This window comes from Lontra canadensis, unplaced genomic scaffold (genome assembly GCF_010015895.1).
Source record: "Lontra canadensis isolate GAN:19392208 unplaced genomic scaffold, GSC_riverotter_1.0 scaffold29, whole genome shotgun sequence".
Lineage (NCBI taxonomy): Eukaryota > Metazoa > Chordata > Mammalia > Carnivora > Mustelidae > Lontra > Lontra canadensis.
Window position 1 is genome coordinate 5,403,255 of NW_022631023.1, and position 22,403 is coordinate 5,425,657.

General features: G+C 45.9%; 1 protein-coding gene across 1 annotated transcript in view; it reads right to left on the reverse strand.

Annotated features, from left to right (window-relative positions):
• PCP4 (Purkinje cell protein 4) overlaps window positions 1-22,403 on the reverse strand; it is a 53,551-nt gene that overhangs the window by 4,279 nt on the left and 26,869 nt on the right. The window lies entirely within an intron of this gene.

Below are 22,403 nucleotides of genomic sequence, written 5' to 3' on the forward strand. Positions count from 1 at the left end.
AAGGGAAGGGAAGGGAAGGGAAGGGAAGGGAAGGGAAGGGAAGGGAAGGGAAAGGGAAAGGGAAAGGGAAAGGAAAAGGAAAAGGAAAAGGAAAGGAAAAGGAAAAGGAAAAGGAAAAGGGAAAGGGAAAGGGAAAGGGAAGGGAGAGGAGGGTGTGGGGAGGGAGGGAGGGGAAGGTAAGGGAAGAGAAGAGAAGAGAAGAGAGAGAGAGAGAGGAGAGGAGAGGAGAGGAGAGGAGAGGAGAGGAGAGGAGAGGAGAAGAGAGGAGAAGAGAGGAGAAGAGAGGAGAAGAGAGGAGAAGAGAGGAGAAGAGAGGAGAAGGGAAGGAATGCTTTCCAGCAGGGCCAGCCACACGGCCATCACAGGCAATGAGGCCGTGGTGCCAAGGGGTCAGACCCTCCCCAGCCTCTTGGATGGCAGGTGGTGTTTGCTGTGCTTGTGACTTCACATCCTTGCTCAGCAGCGCAAGGCCCAGAGGCTACACAGAAAGACAGGTGCAGCCCACAACCCACAGGTCATGTGAATATCGACTCTACCAGTCCCCAGTCACCGGCGCTTGGAGGCACTGAAGGGGGCCTAGACCCTGTGCAAAAGGCGCGTTAGATCTAAATGAGCAGAGGGAATATGTGTGCTGTTCTCATCTCCAGACACCCTGTAGCCGTTCCCCAAATGCTTCTACTTGTCACTTCACAAAAATGCATGTGGGCTTACAGCTGGGCAGGGTGGGCTCTCCACCCAACATTTGTGTCCAGAATCCCGGTAGGCAAAAGGCACAGGGACCCGGTTCCTGGTGATGGCTTTCCACCAGCTTGAGCGAGCAGTAGTTCACCTGAGCACTTTGTAACCTGCCCATTACTGCACTACTGCTATTATCCTCATCTCTCTGGAGTACAGGGATTTTATCATTTCTGTGTGTCCCTCTGTGAAGACATTCTGAAGCTGACCAGCGGAATGGTCAAGATGTTATTCATACCAATTAGCTGGTTGTAAAAAGCTAGTGATTGCCAAATCCCCTGGAGAATAAGAGGGAACCCGACTTCCTGACCACGTAGCTCTGGGCTGTGAGGGGCACCACCGCAGCTGCAATGTCCTGTGAGCTCAGGTGGGCGGGAAGCCCCCACGAGTCTCTCAGATTTCCCCCAGCTCCGGCAGGCCTGGTCTCAATGGTGTGAGGCCACCTGGGCCATTACTACCCCCACATTATCTACCTGCCCTTCTATGCCTCCATTCCAGTCCGTGTCCACCAATCTTCTCTTGCAGAACCAACTGCACAATGGTCCTAAACAACGAGACTTTTCTCCCTCGTTAGAAACTTCATCAGACAACCAAGCCATAGCCCAGAGCCCAGCTGCCGGCCAGCACCACGAGCGCTGATGCCCCTCAGGGCTCGGGAGTCTCGGGATTCAGTGCTGCCCTGCCCTGTCCCCAGGAAGAAACCCCGTGCTGTCCGGTAGATATTTCTTATGCTATTTTCCTGAAATACTGCCTTTTCCTTGCAGAAACTGAGACAGGAAGTGGCTCTGCTGTTGTGGATTTTATGATGCCCTAAGAGAGATGTACAGGTAGCCATTCTTAAAGATGTCATTGTCATAAGAGCGACCCTTCGCTGAGCATGAAATAGGTCCTCCCTCATAGAGTTAAGTGGCTTTTCTTCCACAGATCATTTGACGACAAATGTAAAATAAAGAATCATAAATAGAAAAAGAAGCAGCTACTACCAGTCCAAGAAAATCCCAGGTGCATACTGCAAGTCTTCAATATGGCCGTGAAAATCCCTCGTAGGGGAAGATGGTTTGACGTGCCAAAATACCATTTGTGTGCATGTATTCTGATCAACACAGAGCCTGCGCTGGAAGAGTGGTCCTCCAATCAGAGCTACAGCCCATCAACAGGTTCTTACTGGGCACCCGTGTCCACCTGCCCGGCTGCCGTTACAGAGTGCCCCGGACTGGACAGCTTGGATGACAGACATCCGTTCTCTCTCAGTTGAAGCTCAAGTCCTCGACTAACACGTGAGTAGGTTCCATTTTTCCAGAGACCTCCTTCCCTGGCTTGCCGACAGCCACCTTCCAGCTGTGTCCTCACATGGTCTGGCATCTCTTCTCCTTCTTATAAGGACACTGGTCAGATACCATAAAAAGCCTAGATTTAACTTAATCACCTCATCAAAGCCCCTCTCTCCAAACATGGCCTCATTCTAAGGGACTATGTGCAGGGCTTTAGCATATGAATTTGGGGGACAAAATTCAACCTAGAATAACACCTCACCTAACTTTGGGCCCTAAAGGGTTCAAAGCAGCTTTTATTCTTTCCCTTGTCTGGCTGTTGCATTCTCAAGAGCTGCAGGAAATGCCCACTGTCCCCATTTCTCAAAGGCACAGAGACCATGATGTGCCTCTCCCAAGATCACCTGGTGAGTGCTAGCCAAGGGCTGCTCAGGAAGCCCAGCCTTGCTCCAAATCTTGGTTTGAATCAGCAGGGTAGCATTACTTTCAGATCCCTAGAGGCCAACATGACAGCCTTCCGTGTGGACCAACTAATGTTTCTTAGGGGGAAAGAAAATCTTAAATGGTCCACGTTAAACACATGATACAGTCAAACACTTTGCAAAATCTGCTCATTTACTAGGCAGTCCAGGAGAATTTACACCAAATTTTACCATGCGGCAAATGGTCAAGAAGGCCTTGTGTAGGTCCATCACTGTTCTAAGGGCTGAGAGAGAGAAAAGAAGAAGCCCAAAGACCCTCTCTGTTGGGGAGAAACAGAAAATAGAAAGGTAAATGCACAAATAAATAATGGAATTTCATAAATTCCGAAAACAATGTGTATGTGTGTATGTGTGTGTGGTGTGTGCCCGCCTGCATGTTATGAGGTCAGTCAACGGTTCCAGGAAAGAGACAGGGTCAGGGGAGGAGGCTTGTCCCCAAAGGGAGGCGAAGACCCAGCTGCCTAGGGAGGGACGGCAGGGCCTCTCCACTGCCAAGAAATAACACGTTTTGAAAAATTATTCTCCATCCGTGCATCCACAATCTAAGTAGCAGACTTCAAATAATTAGCATAAATTCTTTAGAAATTAACAGACACGTAGTCATCCAGAATATAACAGAGCTATTCCTGGATCCTGTGACAGCCCAAGATCTGATAAAAAGTTTGAATCTCAGCATCATTCAAAAATACATCATATTAACCCCCATGCTTGATTGAAGGAACTCTTAAATATATTTGTTTCTGAGTTTATGACAATGTAGAGTCATTGCCTAGAGGTACTGGTAGTAAGTCATGAACATGGGGGCTTGTGCACACACGCACACACACACACACACACATGCGCACACACAGTCATTTACATACTTATAACTCTCCATATTTTAAGAAGTATTTTATAGAAACAAATTACCTCCCAAGTCCTAATCCTGTAGATCAGAAATTTGTGCATAAGCAGTAAATTGGGATATAATTGTCCTAAGTAGGAGTTTGCCTTGATTAGGAGGCACAGCACAGAGCCTACTATAAAAGGACCTAAATTTTAGCACACCATTAAGAAATAACAGTCATTTAACTTAAGTATGCCTTGCAAATGGGGTATTATAATACTAAAGTTCTTAGAATGCCCTGCTGACTTTCAGAGTATAATATTATCTTGGAAAAAATTCACATCTGTCCATTGTGTTGCCCTTGATATACTTAAGCTAATTGATACAGGGTAACGTGGCCTCCTGGAGCTTCTTAGCTGGGTCTCCACTCTCTCCTGCACCCAGGTCCCCTACTGGTAAAGGATAGCCAGTGTGGCTTTCTGCACAAGGACACAAACCCAGGCCCTCCAGACAGTGAAAGCAAAGAGATCAGCAAGAAAAGCAAGCAAAGAATGGAATTTTTATCCCTTATGCCTCAAATTGAATCAAAATACACCCAGGGAACAAGGGGCCTGGTGTTAGAGAGGAGGTCACGTCCTCCCTCACAAAAAAGTACTAAAGATAATTTTGTATGCCTAGTTCCAAAACATTCTGGCATCAGTATCTATCTTATGAAATGCCAATTTAAAAAAAAAAAAATGCCTTCACCTTCTTTAGAAAGCTGGGGACAAACCCAGTCGGCCGTGAGTTATAGCATTCCCCCGTGGCTGGGCCCGTGCGTGGAATGCCAGCAAGCCGGCACCGGAGCTCTGAGCTCCAAGCGGGTTCTCATTCCTGCCCGCTGGCTTGGGATTTATTGAATGGGGGCTGCTGGTGCGGAGAATTGCAATTTTCCAGGTCTTGGCTAAGCTGTGGAGATTAATGAACAAGTTCAGACATTAGCAGCAGCAGGAGCGAGGGCTGCCTGCATCTCCTGTGTTCGCACACTCGTAAACACATATTTCCCACTTGTAACTTTCCACACACCAAGTTAGCACCTTTTTGATTCTTCCAGCTTTTCCAAGAGAGAGAAATGCTCTGGTGTCCTAAAAGAGAGGCATTCTGAAACCCACAGTCTCCGCTGTGCAAAACGGGCTGTTGTTAATGCAAAGCCTAATTGGGCCGGCTGAAAGCGCTGGCTTACTTCCAGCTCCTATGTCCTCTGCTTCCATGAGGCCACTGCTGTGCCCCCCGCATCCATGCACCTTGCTTATAGAGAAAGACTATGGGGCCGGGCCCTTTAGGTAAACTTTGGCTGCACAGAGGTGCTGCTGAGATCAAATTTTCCCCAAATTCATTAAGCCCAGGAACAGAACAAACAAGAAGACAGAAATATCATTGAAAAAAATATTTTTTTTTCTATTGGAGAGGCAAAATGGCTCCTAGTTGTACTGGTCTGCGAGGGCTGCGGAACAAAGTACTACCAGCAGGGGGCTTCAAAGGCAGAAATGTATTTGCTCACAGTCTGGAGGCTGCAAGTCTGAGATCAAGGTGCATGCAGAGTTTGCTCCTCTGAAGTCCCCTTCCTGGGCCTGCAGACCCGCCTTCTCCCTGTGTCCTCCCATGGTCGACTCGTGTGCGAGTCCGGGTCCTGATCTCTTCTTACAAGAACCAGTTGTCCTGGATTAAGACCCACGTTAATGAGCTCATTTGACCTTAATCACTTCCTTAAACACCCTGTTTCCAAATACAGTCCCATTCTGGAGAACTAGGGGATTAGAGCTTCAACCTATGAATGTTGGGAGGGGCAGACGCAGTTCAGCCCATAACACCAGCCAAAATGCTTCCATTTTTCTAGGGAAAAAAAAATAAAGATAGGCAAATGAGGTATGAAGAAAAAGCTTCACCAGGGAAAGCTCAAATTCAAGTTCCAACCCATTGAGTGTATTCAGATTTGCCTTTCTGGGGTTCAGATGCTTCCCTGTGTTTGCGATGGGGATGATCATGAATTGAGACTCGTTTTAGAGGGACAAGGAGAAAGTGTGCACTAGCCTGCCTTGTCACATATAAAGAACAGTTATAATTACTACTACCTGAGATGGTGACATGCAGACTGGCTAACCCGGGACCCTCTCCTTCCACCAGCTGGCTCCACCATAGATGCTGACCTGCAGGAGGAAATCCATTCCCAGGTGTCCTGGAAGGAGGATTCTTCTCCCCAGGCTGAGGGCCAGCCAGGCAAGTGCAGTGCGGTGGGTTCTGAGAAGGCAGAAGTGAGCACTGGGGGTGGCCAGTAAACACAGAAAGACTCCATCTCTGGCAAGCACAGAGGCAGAGGCTTTGGATCTCTCTGGAGCAGCTTCAGGGACATCAACTGGTCCACACCTGGTGTCACGAGCCAGGCAGCCCCACTGGCGGGGATTCTGCTGGAACAATCTGCATGGTCAGGTGTTTCTGGATGCAGTGTCCCTGGAGGTGCATGGTACAGGCTGGGTTCCCTGTCTTTCAGAAATTCTGTAGGGTTGCTGATACCCTGTAATAACCCCCTTGTGCTCAATCTAGCGACAGTGGTTCTGTTGTCTCTGCCATCATCTGCTGCAGGCATGCCTGGTTTATAGGGGAGCAGGGGAAGGGCAGTGATATTATGTAAGGAAAGGGGGTCATCCCCCATGTGTTTAGGGATCAGAGAGCCGGCTTTCATTTTATTTTCATAGAAAATTCTTTAGTACTTACAGGAGAATATAGTTTGAATCAAAGTAGGTAAAGGAGAACCCTTTCAGAGGTGAAGATAACATACCAAATGTTTCTTTCCCTCTTTTAAGCACATGCAAAGAATGAAAATTCCTTCCCAGGAATCAGCAGCTAACTTCCCTTACAGCACACCCCTCTGAAAAGCCACAGTTTGCCTTTGTCCACATGCTGACAAAGAAAAACGACTTCAGGTTGATTGGGAGGACAGAGAACAAAGGAGTCATCCATCACCTTAGACCAGCCCTCCATGCAAGCCAGCCAGATACGGAAGTGCTCGAGAAACTCCATAAGCAGAAATGGACTGTGGCCAAATCTGCTCCTTGCATCCACTTCTCCCCACTTCCTTAGTTATAAACCCAAAACTAGGTTTCCAACCTCCTTGTTGTTGGGTATGGCCACACAACTAGTTTCTAGCCAGTATGATGTGTGTGGCAAAAAAGAAATCTAAAAGAAAGCTGACGCTCTGTGCTTTTTTTCTTATTCCTACCAGCTTTCTGCTGGGCAGAATGCAGATGCAATGGCTAGTGCTTAAGCAGCCATTTTGGGCCATAAATTAAAAGTCTCATGCTGGGGCGCCTGGGTGGCTCAGTGGGTTAAAGCCTCTGCCTTCGGCTCAGGTCATGATCCCAGGGTCCTGGGATCGAGCCCCACATCAGACTCTTTGCTCAGCGGGGAGCCTGCTTCCCTTCCTCTCGCTCTCTGCCTGCCTCTCTGCCTACTTTTGATCTCTGTCAAATAAATAAACAAAATCTTTAAAAAAAAACTATAACTTAAAAAAAAAAAAAGCCTCATGCAAAGAGGAATACAGGTGCTTGATGCTCCTTGTAACTATCCTGACTGCCCTCAGCTACCTACCTTTTCTATGAGGAAGAGATAACTTTATTGTTTAAGCTGTTGTTATTTTAGGACTTCAGCTTCTTGTAGATGAACCTCATCTACTTACACATATATTATAATGAGCATATAACTCATTTGAATTTATCTCAGGCTAATAACAAATTCAAATATATATCACTATATATTGCTGTATTTTCCTCCCTTTTAACTATATGTTTTTTTTTCTTCTGCTATGTACATTTGTCCAATTTTTGATATGGCTGGCCATTTCTTTATACACTTAGTACTTTTAAAACCTCAGGGTTTTTAAAGAAATATTTCCTATATATTCAGTAACCTTTGCCAAACATTACTTTCAGGCTTTCCTACCATGGCTTCTGACTCCATAGCCTTCCCCTCTCAGCTTTTGAAAGTATGTAGCTTGGAATGCTTGAAAATACAGGAAACAAATGTGAGTTTTCCTTAACCAGGATGTAGCATCCTCCCTTCATTCTGCTCCAAGACCATTTTTTTCTTCTTTCAGAGCTTTGGAATATTAACTGTTTTCCCTTTCTCTTATATGACCTGGTTTTACCATTTCAGAAGGGTGAAATCTTCTCGGACTCATTTGCCCCTACCTGCCAACATTCAAAGTTTCAAAGGATTAAACTCTGAACATTTCAGCACCATGGAGAATTTTATAAAGTTCTCTGGTGTTAAAATGAAAGAAAATGCAGTCATAATGACAGGCCATCTTCAAGCAGCCTCCGAGGAGCACTAGCTCACCTCATTAATGTAGAAACCTGAAGGTCTTTGCTCCACTCGCCTATCATTCCAGAGAACTTGCCTTTAGAGGGAAAGGAGGAGCTAAGGCGAATGGACTGCTTTCCAGACTTGGTGAGGCAGGAAGGGAAAGGCTCATAAGTCTACAGAGCAGAGGAGCCCCGGGCTGGGGCGAGGCAGCAGTGTGGATAGAAAAAGCATTACACGCTCACCAGAAAGGGACCAACACTGTGTTCAGACATTGGCCTGGAGACTTCTTCTCCCCTGTGCTCTGTGGCAATGCCTGGTGAGTGAGGCCTTCCTCCAGCCATGTGCCGGTGGCCGGCTTCAGCCCTGGCATATGCTTCTGTGTTCTTCCTGGACCCCCACGGCAGCTGAGCGGCAGGGCTGCGCTATCTCACCAGATGCGTTCCCACCCTGGCTCTCGGCCCTGTGCCTCTAATCCCAGTGGACAGGCATTTTCCTGTGCAGATTTTCAGGAAATACAAGCTTCCTTAGATGTGCAGGACCATTGGCAGATGTGTCCATTGTGTATACAGAATTTGACTCTGGGGGCAATGCTCTGCCATGCAGAGGCAGCTGCATGGCAGGTGCAGCTGTGGTCAGGCTGATGAATATGGCTGCTGCTTAAATCTCAGAGGTGAGGCTGCCACCAACCCTGATGCCCTGTCCGGTCACGCATCACGTGCCTCCTTTCACTCCCTGCACCTCTCATTCACAGCAAGAAAGACAAAACTGCTCATGTTGCCAACTTCCATATTTTAAATATCCTTCAAATGTCCTGAACATGACCATGCATTCCATGTCGTAATATCCTAAGGACAGGGATAACTTTGCACAGAGGTGTGAGCCTCTATCATAAATGTGTAGACAAAGATGCACGTTGGGTTCCAGGAACTGTCAGTTGTGGGTTTAAATTCCACGCAGGCTGGTGCGTATGCTCGACGCACCGCTTCTGTTTGCTTTTTTCAAACGCCACCGTCTTACGAGCTCATGGCCAAGCTGATCTGTTGGAAAGAGCTTCTTAGAGGGCCGTCATTTTAAGCTTTGGATTTGTTATTCTGCTCGCCAGAAAGATGGGTTCACATAGTTGTAAGAAGAGAATAAAATCAAATACCCAGGACAGAATGAGGTTATGTGGTTTCTGGGCTCAGCAGGTGAGCCACATCTGGTATCCAGACCCAGAAGGACTAGCCAACAGCAGAGTTTGGGTTTTGCTTTAAAGAATTATTTCATAATAACGTTGCAACAACTCATCTGAGGAAGAAATGGAATAAGAAGTGCTTTCCCAGGTCGTGGTGAAGTTCTGAGTCCACAAATATCTCCTACTGGTTTCGGAGAGCCAGCCCCTGAGAAAAATTCAGATGTGAACCGTGCTTGGTCTGACGAGCCATTGTCACTGTTTAAGCAAGGATTTTTAGGTCCCGCTTTGACAGGGGAACCATCAAACCACCCCCCCCCCACACACACACACAGAAGTCCTTACAGACCAAAAATAAAGCAGAGTATTTTTATTTCAAGAATTCCAAAAACAGAGAAATTTCCAGTGTCAGGCAACATGATCTAAACTTACTCAGTTTCTAAATAGCCTTTTTTCAAAAAAAAAAAAAATCATTTTTCAAAGGACCAGCATTGAAATAGCATCCCTTGAAGCATTCTGATGATCAACAGAGGTAATGGAAGCATTTCCGTCTAGATCAAAAATATAAGCAGTGATAAAATATCCATTTGGGGTTGCAGTTGCTCAAGGGAACATTAATAGAGGCTGGTATCAAGAAACTGATATGGAAAGCCAATTTAGGCAGGATGTTCAGGGAAAATGTCTAACATCGGTCTGTTGGAGAACAGAAGTGCTCCCCAGAGCTGAGGCATCCAACCTTTCGCTAAAGTCATTTTAAGCTGAACTGAGGAAATACACACCAGAGAGATATTTTGCCAGCTGTGAATGGCCAGAGTAACCTAACAGTCTACTTCCATCCCAGATCTGTAATTGGCCAGATGTTACAGATTTTTCAACTTTGAGATGTGTGAACAGAATAAGACTGCTCATTTTATCTGCAGGTAGCTCCCTGTGTCTTTTAAGACACGATTCTAACCTTCCACCAACTAATCTGGCTCGTAATTTCAAAGTTATAGTTCAAATCCTCCACTCATGCCATAGTTTAGAGTGTCTAAGAGCTGGATTTATAGAAAATGCAAAGCGAGACATTTTTCCAAGAGTGGCTATAACTCAATGTTCCTTTGCAAGGATCTGGAGGGGCACTTGTCAGTGGCCCCCCACACAATACCAGTAGTGCATGGCATCGGAGCATTGCCCAAACCCCCAGGTGAAATGGTTACAAAGTTTCGAAGGATAATTGGAATATTTTCTGGAAGCAAAATCGCAGGAACCAAAAAAAAAAAAATCGCAGGAACAATTTGATTTCAGGGATAGCAGGAGGGCGGACAGCAACCTCTTCATGTGTGCAGGTGTGCACGGTTCAGCCGTAGGAGGCCGCCCGCTTCTTTTGTGTTCCTGTGATGAGTGGACCACTGTCGTCTACTCCTGTCCACACCAAGAGGCCAGCCGCTGGTCAGGCAGCCTTACACACACCCAAATGCATACCTCAGAAAGTCCAAGGAAATGCGCCTCTGTTCATGTTCTGCAAGCAGCAATGTGGAAATGCAGTCTGTCCAATGAAAGAACAAATTTTCCCATTTTGTTGAAATAGTTATATTTGTTATCACAGCCACTGACATTCCTATTCCGATTCTGCCCATTGTACTTTCTTTCCCCTCCGCTGCCTCCACCGGGAAATAGCATCGTTTTTCTCCTTCGGTCTCATAGGCACTATTCTCTCGATGTGTGCAGAACATAAAATCCAAAGAAGTCAAACCTCCTCTAGTGTCCCGGAAAGGGAAAGCCACAGGATCCTAAAGCATCAAAATAGGGCAACAGCCCAGAGACAACATTGTCCCACAACGAGGAATGGGGCCCAAAAGACGTGAAACAATTCACTGCAGGTGAACCACCTGTCAATGGCCAAGCCACAAATGGCAGGGACAAGAAACAGGATCTCCTCTTCTCCCACCCCTTGGTGAGCAAACAGAGATGCAGACATGGTTTTCTTGCCAGACCTTACAGCTAGCTGAGCAGGTCCAGGGGTACTGCAAACAGGGCAACAGCCGAAAAGCAAAGGGAAACCTAAAAGCAACTGACTAAAATGTCGAAATGCTGCAGAGCTGGCGTCATGGTAGCAGCTGATTCACGGATGAACCCAGCAGAAGTCCGATGCTGAACGGTTCTCTATTTTCTTTTGAAAATCCTATGAACACTTACTGAGTGCCACTACCTGGAGGAACATTTAGAGAACTTTCTGTAGCCAGAAAATGCACTATAATCTCCAATGCACCTCTTCGTGGGCTGTTTCTGATGACCTAGCCCATTTGCAAAGCATATTATAAAAACGCTTGCGTTATGGACGGGTGGGAAATTGAATCTCGGTGAGGGCACATCAATTCAAACTGCCAAAGGGTTTATGTTTGCACTGAAACGCTGAAACTCTAAGATCTAAGAAAGGTCAGAGGCGAGGAGACGCACCGTCTCCATTGTGATTAGCACAATGAGTGCTGTGGGTAATGAGTTCTGCCACGTTCAAAGGTCAATCCTGCTGCACTTAGGTCTGTGAGCTAATTATGATAGAAGAGTCTAATGTTGGGATGACTTGGCTCACATCAGCACCTAGCCAGGAAAGATTCTCTCTGACATCCAAGGACACGTTGCTTTCTAAGTGAATGCTGGAGCACAGTTCAATTTTCAATTATCTTCAGGGTCCGGGGTAGTGGAATGGTCGAAAGAGAAGGCATTTCAGAAATATTGAAGAGGGCCCTTGCCAAGCACAAACATGGCAGCAAGCTTCTATTTCGCATAATCGTAAATTACTGGAAGGAGTATTCTCATAAATGTGAAGGAGGCCGTGTCTCCCTCTTCCCATTTCCCACCCCCACCGCCACCCCCCATCTGGGTCTGTGGAATCAATACATCTTTCAGCCCATCGTTGGTCTACTCAATTCCAAATCCTAATAGGAAAAAGGAAAGTGGCTCCTGGCACAGGAGTTCTCTGGCAAGAACTCAGAGGAATCCCAGATCAGAAGCAACCACGAGTCAGTTAGTTTTCTGGCAGAGGGAGGTAACTTTCAAAGGAAATGTAATTGTCTTAAATGTCTCATTAAATTAGATTTAGCGATATGCAAATAATTAGCCTTCTCGATCACGACAAGCAACCATTTCTGTTAAAAATAATAATTATATATACACCTTCAAATTAATACTGGAAGAAACAAAGTTTATAAATAACTATATTTCAAATTCAATGATCCTGTAATATTTGTTATCCTTCTTTCCTCTTGAACTTTCAGAATATGGTTCCTATTAAAGGGGCTTAAGTCCTCATTTCTGTGGGAAATTGTCTTCCCTGACATGCCCAAAAGAGCGATTCTCTCGGCTCCGTGAGGAAGGAGAGGGAGGGAGATTTTAGCTCTGGTTTGCACTTGACTAGAAGGAAGGGATGTTTGCTTCTTGTACTTCTTCACCAGCTGATCCCGCAGTCAGACAAGTTTGAAACTAAGGACTCCAACATACCACCTCATCCCTTTCCAGGACAGTGAAGGCAAATCTCAGCCTCTCCTGTCTGAAACGCTGCCCAGAGAGCCCAGGGCTGCATGTCTCCCAGACCAAGTCCCAGGCCCCAGGCTGGCCACTGCTCTTCCAGCCCTCCTGGGGAGCACCTGGGGTCGCTAGCAGACCTCCTTTTCCCCAGTCTTCCCGTGGCTCAGGGCAGGTGGGTGACTCATCCACAGGCTCAATGGGCCACCATGAGGCAGCTTTTCTGGAAGCTTGTTTGTGGCTTCCAGACCCAAATCACTGGAGGGTGCCTGACCAAGCCCCAGGCAGCCCAAATCCCAGGAGGCTAAAACTGCCAGTGCTCCCTCCTGCCGTGGTAAACCTGGCTTCAGGAGGGGGTAATGGTGTCTGCTCTTCAAACACCCCCCACTTCCCAGTTGGCCTGGGCTTCCATTGGGGCTCTCCTTCAGGCCAGGTTGAGATGTGCACAGCTTTGCACACATGCATGTGCACGCGCACATTCCTGGCTGCATTCCTATTAAGTACCCCTCTCCTGTCTTTGGCCACCTCCCTCTGCTCCTGGATGACACCTGAGAGGGTCTGAGACCTTAAACTGACCACCTGGAAAACACACTAACGTTCACAGACTGCCTAACTGCTCTTTCAAAAATAGAGCTGATGGGTTTTCATCAACCAATGACACTACACAGTTAAAAGGACAATATTAATAAATGGTCTTTCTTTCTTTCTTTCTCTCTCTTTTTCTCCCTTTCTCTCTTTTCCTTCCTTCCTTCTTTCCTTCCTTTTTTGTACTTTTTCTGAAACCAATCCAGAATTTGTTTACAAAAATCCTGCCGCTTTGTCTGTGTTAATCTGCCATCACTCATAGTATAATAAGCTACATTTTTTTTTTTTTAATTAGGGAACACTGAGAGGGGTAGCTGATGACCCAGGTTTCAGTGACAAAAGTGCATGGGCAAGATGCAATGCAATTTTTTCAAGCTTTGCTCCTCAGATTTGCTCTCTGCCTGTCCTAACCATCGTTCTGTGGCTTTGGTTGGGTTCCTCCAACAGATGGCACGACAGACAATCAGAAGACAGAAAGAGAGATCTGGTCATTAAGTCCCTTGCCTCTTTCTCTGCTAACGTTGCAGATAAAATACAGGCTGCCTATAAATTCAAACTTCAGAAAAAAACAATGAAAAATGTTTAGTATAAGTATGTCCCAAATATGGCATGGAACATACTTATACTTTAATTTTTTTTTATTTTTATTTTTTGCTTATCTGACACTGAAATTTAACAGAGCGTCCCATACTTTTACTTTCTAAATCTGGCAACCCTGTACGTCTGCACTGTTGCGCCAGCTCAGGTATATCCCTCAGCAGCAGGACATGGTCCCTGTCAGGCTGCCTCTCCAGACGTCTTCCTCTTTGCATTCAGGTGCCTCCCATCAGGCTCTGCCATTGCTAGTCTGAGGTGCTGCACTGTTCTGTGTGGGTTTCCCTAAACCCTATGCACAGCTTTGCAAACTGTCCCTTTGTAGTTAACTCTCCTCCAGCTCCTCAGGGGTGGGGTGTGCCCTCCTCCCCCTCCCAGGACCACAGCCCGTCCATTTGTCACAAAGGACTTCCGTCACTTCTCCCATCACTGCTCTTTTAAAATACGCCCTTACAACTAAAAAATTAAAAAAAAAAAATACGCCCTCACTGCTTCTGATAACAGTGTCTAGCGCAGAGTAGGTGCTGAGCAAATACTTTTTGAACAAATGTGCAGAAAAAGGCTGGAGTTGATCCTGTTTTGCAACATCTCTCATCTGGTTTTTAAGAACCTAAAGGTACGCTTCTGGGAAAGATTACATTCCTACAAGCAAGAAGACAGAAGACAGTCCAGGATGGCCTCAAAGGAGAGGTGGAGGGAGAGGAGAACCAACCGACAGGCTAATAAAGTGGAGAGGCATCGGTATGTAACAGATAGCTGTTGTCCCAGAATTTAAAGGCATTAACACAGGAAGTGGTTATTCTGCCCACCGGTTCTGGAGGAGGGTGGGCTCAGCTGGGCACTTCTTGTGTGGAACCGTCCGTGTGTTGCAGCGAGAGGGTCCTGGGGCCGGAGGCACCCGGGCGGGGGGATTCACCACTCGTCTCACAGTGGGGCTGGGAGAGACGGCACCGTCCCTGGCTGGTCGGGCATGTCAGCCAGTCGCTGCTCCGCACAGCTAGCCCACGCTTCCTCACGACAGGACGGGTTCAGAGTATCAGCATTCTCAGGTGGCCATTGCCTTCTCCCACAGCAAGCTTTTTCAGGGACAAAAAGTTCAAAGCTGCTAGTTTCTTAAGATCTAGGCCCAGAAACCCTGTGCACCCCGTCTGCTGTGTGCAGCTGGTCCAAGTCACACCTGTCCTGCTGTAAGAGAAGGAGACTTAGAACTCCCATCTCCATGGGCCAAACACTTTGGAGCCCTCTCCAACCCTCTACAAAGCACAATGCAAAACCAGAAATCATTCACCACTACAAAGGGCACACGAAGTGATGCGGGAGGATTCCCCAAGTCCCTTACAAAGTAAAGCAAGCACAGAGAGTGGGGAACTTTTGTGCTGCTTATGTGGAAAATGACTTAAATTCAAATTAATTGTTCATGCCCTAAAAAGTTTCCAATTATCTATCTGCTGTGCTTAAACCAGGACAGTGGTTTAGAAAGTACGGAAGGAAAATGTATCGTAATATGAATGGTACATATTGAGTAGTTTTAAAGGAAAAACTTTATATCTGGAGCCTTGTTAGAGGCTGACTTCCCAGCCAGGCAATGTGTGTAGGGCCCCACACTCAGCACGGCGGGCTATGTTCCCCTTAATCATTCTTCAACAAAAGGGCTGTGTTTTATCTTTCCCTGGACCCTGATGTTGGTGGTCCCGTCCTTCACAGAGAGTAGAAAAGGCAAGGAAGTGCCCGAGAACCCCCAGGAATAAGTTCACTAGGTCTTGTCTTCAGAGCACATGGCTGGTGAACAGGATTTGCTCACGTGACTCCTTCCAAAAAGCCAGCAAAGCCACCTGTCCCCTGCCTTAGCGACTCTGCCAGTCTGCTACACTAGGTTTTAGCTCAGGCCAAAAAACAGAACAAAAACCCATTATCACAGTTTGAAGTAACTCTTAAGAGCATTCAGAGCCAAACCTGTTCTCAGCTTGCCTAAGTTAATGAAAATCAGTCACTTCCCAAAAACAAGGAGAAGCCCACTAAGGAGAAAAGAAAAATCGTACGTGGAAACAAAATAGCGCTGTTTCTTGACTGGTCCAAATTAAGCCAAATCGTCACAATTAATTAGTATTGATCAGGAGCTCCCACTCGTTACTGATAAAGAATGCAGGAAGAAACCAATCGATAGTGTTGAGGGGAATTTTCATAAGCTCACAGCACGTCCCAGGAGCTCTCCCCAAAGCTCTGTTCTGGAATCTGTGGCAAAGAGCTTTCTTGGGAGACGCAGGGAGATGTCTGCCCTCGAGTTGAAGTGAGATCTGTGGTGGCTGGAAGGATGCCCAGGGAGACAGGTTATAGGGACCTCAAGGTTCCCTCTTCCTGCAAGTGGAAGGGCTGGTCCTGCCTGAGAGGGAGTTCAGTTTCTGAAGACAGTTCAGCCCACTATCTCCCAAGAACACCTTTTCTCAAGAAGGAACATTAGCATTGCCACATGCCTCTGTAATCACAAACAAACTCACTAATATGAAACCTACAAATTTAAACCATTTTATCGGAGAGCCCAGGCTGAGATTCAAGTCAGTTCTCTCCTCTGAAAAGCTGCTTGCTGTGCAAATTAATTCTATAAGTAAAATTATGAGTGTCTCACATGCTTAAAAGAGCAAAATGTTTTCAAGCACTTGAGAAATATTATTTCCATACAAATAATTGATTAGCAGAATATGAGATATCCCTGTGTCCCAGTTCAGGCAGGATTCCAGAGAAAAAAAGGATCGCCATTTTCCTGCTCTGAGCTGTTTCTTGGACTTAAAAAGATCTTACATGGCAATTCTTTCAACCTGACTTGTACTTTAAGGTTTCCGCTAAGGCATATGGGCCTTCTCCATAGGATATGAAACAGAATTCTATCTTCAGCTGGTCTAAAGTTATCCAGTGTTCAATTTCACAAAGAAGGAAGGAAGGAAGGAGGGAGAGAGGAAGAAGAAGAAAGATATGGATAAGCCCATCATTAGCATATCGTTTCAATGTGTTCATTTGAAAAATTAATGTGGCTGTCTCCATAATGAGTCTGACATCACATATATTTTCCAGAGGCCAGTAACTAGTTAACTAAGTGGTTGAGATGATGGTGCTGAGACTCTGGTTTCTGGCTTGGCCAAGATGTAAGCCGGTCAGGCTCATTCTGTTCCAAGGGCTCAGACCACAGCCCACCCTTGGTGCTGGTTTGCAGCAAGACCCCAAGCCCAGAGCCATCTCAGGACCAAGTGTCCATGGAGACAATTTGTCTGCCCTGCTGTCCAGATGAGCACAACTTTCCTCTTGTGATTTGTGTGACCTTGGACAGATCACTGACATCACGAGGAGCGTCGCCTGACACGGCCTCCCCACCCGCCTCCCAAGGCTGCCAGGGAATGGAACAGAAGGTTGTGCGTGACGGTATTGTAAGCTATGCAAATGTACACAGATGTAGAGACTGACAACTAGAAGCAGATGCTGGGATGCATTGGTGGTTCAGTCGGTTAAGCGGCTGCCTTCAGCTCAGGTCATGATCCCAGAGTCCTGGGATCCCAGGATCCTGGGATCGAGCCCCCTTCGGGCTCCCTGCTCAGTGGAGAGCCTGCTTCTCCCTCTCCTTCTGCCTGCCGCTCTACCTGTACTCTCTCTGTGAAATAAATAAATAAAATATTTTTTAAAAAGGAGAAGATACCAATCTCCTCTCCTATTGACGACCCTTCAAGTGTGTTTACTCTGAAGACAGTGGATTCGAAGCACCACATCTATCCCAGGTATGACATGCACACGGAAATCATTATAACGCTCCACCTGGAGCTCCCCCCCAAAAAATAATCACTGGTATAACTAAGATTAAAAGTAATAAATTTCCTGTAGACACTAATCCCTAAAACAACCTTCACGTGGAATCGACTCACTTGTTGAACAATATTACCCAATGACCAGGTTTGTGTGTAGAGCCTGGTGGTTTAAAGGCCTGGCTTAATCAGCAACTCCAATTTCATGCTTCCTCCCTCTGGATCGATATCAGAAACAACCTTGTGTGCCCATCCCTTCCTTCTGGAATATAGATCTTCCGTGCGTTGCATGCTGACAGCAAAGAAGGGCATATCCCACTGTATTATTTGAACGCCGCATTAGCGTTTTATCACTCTCGTTTTGAATTTCTTTTTTTTTTCTTTTTTTTTTTTTTTCTGGTTGCTCTGAGTATGGAAAAAGAAAGAGAGGAAGGGCCCAGAGGCCCCAGATGGAGACCAAAGTCGTTTGATTTTTCGCCTTGAAAGCTTCATGTGTCTGAGGTGTTCACGGCAACGCTCGCAATATGTCAGCAGAGGCGAATTCTGGGCTTCCCGCAGCTCGCGGCTTGATCACACCAGCTGGGGACAGATTTAGAGCTTTCTGGCCTGGTGATCAGTGCACACCTGAGAGATTGAGAACTTTGTGGAGGTGCCTTTCCCACCGCCAGGTGAGGGCTGTAAACATTCTGAACAGCGTATTTCTGATACATGTTGCTGTGCAGCACCCCGAATTCTTTTTCTCCCCCTTTTCAAAGAGGTGTAGCAGAGGATGGCAAGTTCCCACCTCAGCTCCCGCTGAGGTTTAGGCAGAGTTGGCATATTAGATCTCTGTGTGGAGCAGAGCGTCACAGAGCCCAGCTTCCAGATGCCTGCATACTCCAGCCTGTGGGAACACAGGAAGGTCTCAAACCCACCCTGCGGGCTACAACCTTCTCTCTCCGAGCCCCAAACTCTGGTCTCTCCTACCCCGAACTTGAAGTGGAACCAGGTCACCTCCCTGCCTCAGTCGTTGCCTGGTGTGACACCTCTGGAGGCTTTTTCTAGAAATTGCATTTCTTCCTGTTGCCTTCCATCCAAACGTCCTGTGCACAAAACCAGGATCCGCCAGGCAGCACCTCCTGCCAGACTGACCGTCCCTCTCGGTGGTGATGGTGAGCATTCAGTCCCCTTTGTTCCTTTGCACATCTTATTCCAGGTTCATCATCCACCCTTGTACATGAGGTCTCAGTCCACACACCTACCCAAACCGGGAAAGCTGGCAGCTTAGACGTCCTGGGCAAAATCTGCCCACGTCCATTTGCAGATATAGAAGGTCATCGTACACGAAGAACACCGAAAGAAAAGATGTTGCTTTCTCCTAAGTGATCTGGGGCTGAAAGGGGGCTGCTTTGGGGATAAATACTTGAGTTTCATTTCTTATTTGCACAATCACACCCAGATTAATGATAGTGAATAAGTTTACCTATGAGCACAAATCCTCCATCTCTCTCCCCACCGACTCAATAACAGAAAAACAAAATACAGTGTGCGTGTGTGTGTTTTCTCAAATCCAAAGGAAAGATAAACTTAAATTTCCATGTGCCTGGGTTTCATTCAAAACAAAGAGAGGAGAGCACCCAGGACATTTTCTCTTAGTCATTGTTAGCAATCATACGGTCAGGTCAAAGCAAACCAAACACTATGTGATCCTAGAGTATCCCCACACCTACTAGAAGTTTCTCAAGCCACCACTTCTTTCCCAATGAAGGGGGACACCTACCAAGCATGGTGCCTGAGTTCTTTCTCAAGTACTCAAGCCTCGAAGAAATTACAGCCACAGTAATCTTTCCAGGTGGTGCAAAACAACACCTTCCTTCTGGACATTTACTCACAGCCTGGTGAGAGGGGATCCTTTTGTTAAATCAGGTGCATCCGTGCCCCCACCCCCAAAGACAGAACTTTCTGGAAACAAATGCGTCACAGCTCACTAAATCAAGAGAAATCCATTCCGGTTTTAGAAATTCAATTTAGCTTGGGTAAGCCTCCAGGCTCTGAAAGTAAGCTCAGCCAGGGGTTTATTATTCGTAAATCTTTCCTTCATGTTGGAGGCCTCCCAGCGGCCACTCTCCTTCCAGTATTTCCTGACTTTCTCTGTCAATAAAACCTTTAACTCCTGGAGTCCCTCTGAAGAACAAGCATCAAAATACGGATCAGGACATCGAGGAAAATTGCTGTCTTGCCAAAAACCAAAAACCAACCAAACAAACAACAACAACAACAACAACAAAAAAAACGAAACAAAAACACCTTTTGCTTGTGTCCAAACTGGTGATTGGAGGTGAATAATCGGTTGTGTCTGTATTGATGAATGCGGTTGACTTTAACACCGCAGACGAATCATAACTGGAGCTGTGTGAACTATCATTTCACTCCAGGAGGGTAACAAACGAAGTTCTTGGCCTCAACTAATCAAGTAATGAAGGTACTATGTTCATAAAGGAATGATAATCTCTGAGCCAACAAAAGCCTAATGAATTCACTTTTTTTTTAAGATTTTTATTTTATTTATCTGACAGATAGAGATCACAAGTAGGCAGAGAGGCAGGCAGAGAGAGAGAGGGAAGCAGGCTCCCCCCTGAGCAGAGAGCCCGACGCGGGGCTCGATCCCAGGACCCTGGGACTATGATCTGAGCCGAAGGTAGAGGCTTTAACCCACTGAGCCACGCAGGCATCCCATGAATTCACTTTTTAATTAAAAATAATAATAACCCTAAAATTTACAAACAACCTGTCTCCATACTGCCGACGTGATGAAGACTATCTGGGCTTGCTGGGCTGTGTATGCAGAGGTTGGTATCCCAGGGGCATCCTGGATGTGGAGTGGGTAAGTATCCTATCTCACATCCATAAACACCACAGCGACACCACCACCTGTAAAAATAATCTTGGAATACCAAGAGCCCAGATTCCCTGTCAGTGGAACTCTGGGGATAGTGTTTAATGTAACACAATTCCAGCAGAGTCAACAATTAAGATCCCTCTGGACTCTTCATGCATCCAACATGTGTCTTCTGTGATTTGAATGAGCATTTCGATTTACTCATAACTCACTGCCATGGTCCTCATTACTTCAAGTGTTAAATGGAAGCCTAAAGCAAATTTATAATAGTTGAAATAAGAACACTTTGACTTGTAGACAACTAATGAAATTTGGAATGATCATTTCATGATTAATTGACTACTACCCAACTCTCCTGACATTTTGGTGTTCTGTGCTCCATGGTTCCACTCCCGTGGGTCCCTGTTCTTCCACATATGTGGGCAGCTTCATTTGTGCTAACAGGAAATAGACATTCAGCTAAAAGGTCTCTTGAGACACCTGTGATGACAGAGTAAAATAATTTGAATTTCAATGGGATATAATAATAGGTTAAAACAAATTCTCAGATGATATTCTCATATTACAAATTTAAGAACAAGGAACGAAGTGACTTAGATTTTTAGGGAAAATGTCTTTTAGACCAAGTCTTTACCCCAATCACTGTTGGGTTGTTACAACTTTTGTCTTTGTCCATTTTTAGAGACAAAACGCAAACTCAATAGCATAATAAAATGTTGTGTACATATATCACCTGTGAGCAATTCTTCTGAAATCGAAGGACAACCTATTACAGCATCTTTGTTCTACGATTACTGAATAATCTCTAATTCTAAACATCCCTTTTTCTACTCAGAAGTGAATGTCCTCTAATATCTAGAATTATATAAAGGAAAGCTTTATCCTCGGCACCTTGAATTTTTCTTTCCATTGATTTCCATACCTCCAGAAAAGACACGTTTGGTTTTCACTAGAAGGGATCAGTTTGGGGCTAAAAAAAATGTCATGCTTCAGAACAGCAGAAAGTTGTGTCTTCTGCAACAGCTGATACTTCTCTCTGGTGCAAAGCCCTGAGCATGTAGACATGCTTCGTAGGACTCATCAGACAGAGGCCAGGATAGAGCTGGGGGACGGAGGCAGTGAACACGAGGGGTCTGGTCATCTCTGAGCCAGGACTCTGCCTGATTCTCAGAGTCCAGACTCCTCACACGTGATACGGGAGTCACACCGGAGCAGCAATGCTCAGAGTGTGGGCCAGGTACTCTGGGGGCGGGGCCCTCTTCTGAGGAATTGCTTGGATCAGAATTATTTTTTAGAGTACTAAGGTATGACTTGCTTTTTCCAACCTCATTCTCTCAGGAGCTCACAGTGGAATTTTCCTGAGCCAACATGACATGCGATACCACAGGATGAAATGCAGAGGCAGCTCCCTGTCTTCTAGTAAAGCCAGACATTAAAGAGATTTGGGAAAAAAAAAAAAAGTAAAACACTATCTTTTTGCTAAATAGTATTTTTTTTCCGTTTTGGAAAATGTCATTATTTTTCCGTTTAAAATGTTACTTACATGAATATGTCATGGATTTGTCACATTATTTTTTTTTAGTTATTTGTATTTATATCTTTTTTAATTCAGAGAAAAGCAAACATATACAAAATAAAAATCACCAATAATTCTGCATCTTTGGAACCACATTAAGGGAGGATCACTCGCTGACTCTGATAGACAACCAATAGTTAATACCAGTTATTGCTGAGGAGGGAGATTGGCAGGAGCAGAGTCAGTGAGTGTCACATTATTTTTATAAAATTAATATGTAAACCTTTTTAAAAATGTCTCCTTTTTAATTTCTAATATGGGGACGAACCCCAAGACCCCATTCTCAGGGTCTTCAAGAATTTTTAAGGATGGAAAAAGCCAGAGAGCAAAAGCATGAGGACTGTCCCAGCAGCAGGTCTCTCAAAAGTCTTTTGACTGTAAGGATCCTGAAGCTGTGGGGCCAGCAGAAGGCCTCTGGAAAGAGATGCCTACGAATCCACGAGCCAGGGAGACCAGCAAGCTGCTGGGGGTCCTCTGCCTTCCTGTGTGTGCGCAGCTCTCATGTTGTCCCTCTCTGCTCTCTGACATCTGTGCCTGCAGCCCACCCCGACTCACACGGAGAAGACAGGAAGGGCCCCCAGCTCCCATAGATCAGGACACACTGACTCATTCACATAAAGACCTCTTACCCTGGGGTCAGCACACTGACCCTGCCCAA